This window comes from Theropithecus gelada, chromosome 20 (genome assembly GCF_003255815.1).
Source record: "Theropithecus gelada isolate Dixy chromosome 20, Tgel_1.0, whole genome shotgun sequence".
Taxonomy (NCBI): domain Eukaryota; kingdom Metazoa; phylum Chordata; class Mammalia; order Primates; family Cercopithecidae; genus Theropithecus; species Theropithecus gelada.
The window spans coordinates 3,696,296-3,701,831 of record NC_037688.1 but is presented as its reverse complement, the minus strand read 5'-3'; the positions used below and the strand labels follow the sequence as shown (position 1 = coordinate 3,701,831).

Sequence of the window (5,536 nt, the reverse complement as noted above, 5' to 3'; positions counted from 1 at the left end):
AAAAAAAAAAAAAAAAAAAAAAAAAAAAAAAAAAAAAAAAAAGAGTGCCGCTTGGAACCCCTCTAATAAGCCCACTGCTCTCTAGGTTAAGCTTATTAAGCCAGCACTCTCAGGCACCAACCTAAAGCCAGCCTCAGTTCCTACCTGCTTCCCACCTAGCTTTAGATGCACCAAAGCACAGAAACCTGAGGACCCTGCCCCTGCCCTCCCACCTCTGTACTTCTGTCCAGGCTGCCCCTTATGTCCCATTCTTTCAGGCACACACACTCATCCTTCTAGGCCTAGGGGAAATAAGCCCTCTTCTCAAAAGTCCAACCGTATGACCACTGATGGCAGAATTACACCTCATCCCCCAACTTATAGGCTGTGAGGAGAGCTGGGAGTAGGTGACAAAGCCTTCCAATCTTACCTAGGCACCAGGGGAACAATGGCAGCCCCTCCATGCCTTTGGGACTGGGACCTCCTCTCAGAAACTCTCCAGCAAACACAGGCCTGCCTGAATGCCTACTGGGCAAGTGGGGACCTGGGCCCCAGGCTGTGCCCGTCAGTCAGGCAGGCCTGCTTGGCTTGGCTGGGAGCTTAAAGTTCCCAGCTCTGAGCAGGGTCTGGGCTTCCTTCCAGACAGAACAGCTCACCTAGCTCCACCCATCCCAGCCAGCTCCACCTCCTCTTCCCTACCAGGCTCTCAGCAGTGGGGTTAGGGTGCTCTTCCCAGAACTGTGTGGGCCCAAACCAGACCCACTGGAAGCATGGAGCAGGAGCCTCGGACAAGGGATTCGCCAGTACAGAAAGGCACACCAGGGACTTGAAGAGAAGCCACTCTCCCTCCGCTGTATCCCACGACATAGAAGAACTAGGACCTCTAGGAGCTCAGATATGGTCCCCTCCCCTCCTCCTCACTCCATAAAAGGGTATTTGAGGCCCAGAAAGGATCAGAGCCTGGCCAAAGGTCACTGGGCAGAAGAAACCCCAGATTCCCCTCCAACAGCCACACCCCCACACTGCTGCACTGCCCGAAACCCTGGCCACTGTGGACCTTCAATAACCGCATCTGCTGTCACCCCTCCATGAAACTCCCAAGAACCAGGAGGACGCACAAGGACTTCCTCTTCCTTCCGGCGACCCAACAGCCCCAGGCAGGGTAACCCCAAGCTCTTGGTAAGTGAGCGGCCCTGGTCAACAGGGAAAACCTGTCTGACTCTAATGACTGAGCAGACAGGAGGAGGAGGGGCAGTGACAGGGCAGAAGGGAGGAGGAAGGGCAGAGACGGGGCAGACACCAGGAGGAGGGGCAGAGTTGGGGCAGACGGGAGGAGGAGGGGCAGTGACAGGGCAGACACCAGGAGGAGGGGCAGTGACAGGGCAGACACCAGGAGGAGGGGCAGAGATCCATTGGCTTTCAAGAAGCAGCAAGAGGAAGAGCAGATAGGAGGAGGAAATTCCCCTACCAGGTCCCCGAGAAAGGTTGTGCTGACTGGCACACCCCTGGAACAAAGGGAGAAGCAGGAAGGGCCCCTGCCCATTGTACAGCAGCGGTTTTGAGCTCTGAGATCCCGGAAGTAGGGAGGCAGAGACCTGATCCTAGAGAAGCAGCCTGTGCTCCCTGGCCTGTCTAAAATGGGAGGCACAGAGGAGGGGAGGGAAGACAAGGCCAGGTGGCCCCAGGCTCCATCCTCCCTCCCCAGTCCTGGGATCCCACCACCTGCAGAGGGCATCCATCCCCTGATCAGATTTCAGAGGCCTCCTTTTGCCCATGAGGGTCTGTGCCGCCTGTCCTTCTTCCTCCGGAGAACAGTGAAGGTCTCCTCATCTCTGGGTGAAGGCCTGCGGACCTCCTCAGTGAGAGAGTAGCCAACTTGTTCAGGAGGCCTCCACTGCTCACCTGGTAGGACCCTCTCCTGGGCCCTGGGGTCTCAGGATGGCCATAGTAGCAAAGTAGCCAGCTCTGTGGCCCAGGACTGGTACCACCTGTGTTCTCCACTACTGTCTCTGCTGCTACCCTTGCCCTAATGCAGCTGGTGGGCCCAGGGCTGGAGCTCGAGCTGGCTTTGTGCTTCAGTGGGACCCCACCTGCCAGGACAGCCCCAGGAAGGGTGCACTCCCCTTGCCTTGCATCTGGCTCTAGGTTGGCTAGAAGGATGGCTGTGGGCCAGGAGGCCACAGTGGCTCCAGGATACCAGGAAGCACAGCTATCTGCATTCGGGCCTACCTCCCTATATCCCCAGAAAGGAGCCACTGCTGGCAAGGCCACTGGGGGGCAGGAGAACCCAGCGTTTGTGGTACCTGGACCCCTCAAGATTGAGGCCTAGGAGACTGACTGACAGGGGCAGCTCCCAGTAGTGGGGTCTTCTGCTCAGCTTCCACTCCAGAGTGTTGGGCCGAACTGCTTTGGCAACAGTTGATGCAGACTGCGGATCAGGCCCTGAGGGGCTGCCCCAGTCTGCCAGTCACAGGCACTGAACATCTCCTCTGCCTTATGGGCCTAGTGGTTGGCTGGGAGCTCCGGTTCCTGCTGCCTCCTGCAGGTGCCCTGACAGTCACCTCCTTCCTGAGAGTCACTGGTGCTGGTGAGATGGAGGGGGATGGAACCCCCCATCCCTGTCTCCCAGAGGACAACTGCACTGGTCCCCCAGGCCGCTGAGCTCCAACTGAGAAGCTGGTGGCTCCACCTTCCCATCTTCACAGCCCCTTCCCTGCCAGGAGGGAACCAAGTCTCTCCCAGGGAGACCACAGCTGGCAGCAACAGACCAAGGGCAGCTCAGCTGTGGAGAGGGAGCATGCCCAGCTCACCAGGGTGCCTCGCCTGTCCCTCTACTGTGCTGCCAAGCCCCCATCAGGACAGCTCTGGTGTTCATCCTAACCAGGTGAAGTGGGAGCCAGGCTCTCCCTCCATCCCTGCTCCTCCAGGCCCAGGGACACAGGGTCGTCTCCATGGCCCCCACCAAGGGTTCTGGGCCTCATACAATGACCAGATGGGAAGAAGGGCCAGGCCTAGGCAGAACCCCTCTCCTACCCCTTCCCCAGATTGAAAAAGAAATAGGTCATTTCACATGTCATAATTTTGTATAAATATGTGTAAGAAATTTATTGAAAACCCATATGAATTAATAAGTTAATCAGATACAATCAGATACAACATCAAGATACAAAGTTAAATTGTACTATTGCATAAAATCAGTTATTCTAAACATTAAATGAAGACAAAATTTCCATTGGTAAAAGCATCAGAAAGGAAGAAATACTCAGAAATAAATGTAACAAAATAAATGCAATGACTTTATGGTGAAAAATTATTCCAAAATGCTAAAAGTAATCAAAGAACTGAATATGTTGAGTGACATCAATATTCAAGAATAACAATACTTACTATTAACATCAAAATACTAAAAGCTGGTTCTATAGATTCAATGCAAATTCCCTAGTGTTGTCAATAAAAATTGTAAAGCTCTCCTAAAATGCATGTAGATATGCAACCAAAATAAAATAAATGCAATTTCTTAAAAAAGAATAACAAAATGTAATGACTTGCCCTGCCAATATCTTTTTGTTTTTGTTTTTCAGCAACAGGGTCTTTCTCTGTCACCTTGGCTGGAATTCAGTGGCACAATCACAGCTCACTGCATCCTGGAACTCCTGGGCTCAAGCGATTTTCCCACCTCAGCCTCAGGTGTAGCTGGGACTACAAGTTCATGCCACTCATTCTGCTAACGTTGTTTTTTCTTGTAGAGATGGGGTCTTGGTGTGTTGCTCAGGCTAGTCTCAAACTCCTGGGATCAAGCAATTATCCTGCTTCGGCCTCGCAAAATTCTTGGATTACAAGTGTGAGCCACCATGCCCACACAACCAATATCAATCTTTATTGTAGTGTTATAGTCTGGTACTAACATGAGTATAGATTCATGTAGGCGAATAGGACAGAAGGGCAACTAATAAACATTAATTTATGATAAATTGATTGTGTCACAGATGCCAAGAAATTGTAATAGGAAAATAAATGTCATTTCAAAAAATTTTGCTGGGAAAACTAAATATTCACTTTGCAATAGGATAAGGTGGACCCCTAACTCAAACTGCAGCTGCCCAAAAATACTCAAAAAGGATAATCTATCAAAATGTAAGAGGTAAAACACAAAATTCTTTGGAGAAATCATACAGTTAATATTTGTATTCTTGGATTACATAAATATGTCTAAGATATTATACCAAAGACACATTTTTTTTAAAAAGATGAATTATACTTTATTGAATCGGAAACTTTTGTTCTTAGAACATCAAAAAGAAGATGAAAAGCTATGCTGCTTAATGGGAGAAAATATTTTAAATTGTATATGTGATTTGGGTATATTAGAGTTTATAAAGAATATTTTTAATACATATATATATAATCTCATTTATATATGGAATCTTAAAAACTAAACTCAGAGAAGCTAGTGTGTAGAGTATATAAAAAACTCTTATCAGTCAACAATGAAACAACTATTGACCAACTAAAAATGGACAAAATATTTGAATAGACGTTTTCCATAGAAGATACACAATTTGCCAATTTGCTCTATTTCATGAATTGCTAAAAAAATACAAGTCATACCACAATTAATACTAATTGGCACCCACTAGACAGGCTATAGCAAAGATACAATGACAAATGTTAGAAAAGAAGTGGAGAACATGGAACTCACATATGCTGCAAATAGGAATATAAAATATTCTGCCACCTTGAAAACAAAACAATACGAAATGAAATTGTGGCTATCCCTCAAAATGTTGCACATGAAATCACTAAGGGACACAGAAATTCTAACCCAAAGTTAGTGTGCAAAGCAAATGAAATTCCTATAATCATACAAAGACTCTTATATGAATGCTCTTAACATGTGGTTATGTCCATGCAATAGAACGCTACTTGCCATCCAAGAGGAATGATATAATGATGCAAGCTACAACAGAAGTGAAACCCAAAAACATTAGGCTAAGTGAAAGAAACCAGACCCAAAAGACCACATAATTCATGATCCTGGCTATTAGAAACTCTGATAATAGGCTCATCTATAGAGACATAAAATTGATTGTTGTCTAGATCTGACATGGCAAAGGTGAATGCAAATAGGATGCATTTTCCTCTTAAAAGATACAAATACTCTAAACTTAGGTGGTAATTAAGCTCGCATGGCTCTATAAGTATACTAAACAGCTTGGAGTTGTACTTAAAATATGTGATTATATTATATAAAATATACCTCAGTAAAGCGTTTTAAAAAATCAACACTAAGGTTGTTTTAGACTTTCAGAAACCCCAGTCACAGATTGTGAAAATGAAATCTCTTTCTTGTCCATTTCAAAGCATAACAAAAGGGAGGCAGCAAGCTAACACGCAAAGGTTTGGTCACTGATGCAGGGGTATTAATGGGCAGGAACCATGTGATTCGTTTAACCAGGTCAGAGAAGCAAAGGAAATGATAGTCATTTATTGAAGACCACTCTGACTCGCAGAGTGTTAGGAATGTGAAAGCTGTACTCATAGGGCTGGGCATATTTCT

The 5,536-nt window shown here is 46.9% G+C and overlaps 1 pseudogene; it reads right to left on the bottom strand.

Moving 5' to 3' along the window:
- The window catches only part of LOC112614676, a 26,930-nt pseudogene extending 26,084 nt beyond the window's left edge, over window positions 1–846 (bottom strand).
- Between the last annotated feature and the right edge of the window lie 4,690 nt (window positions 847–5,536).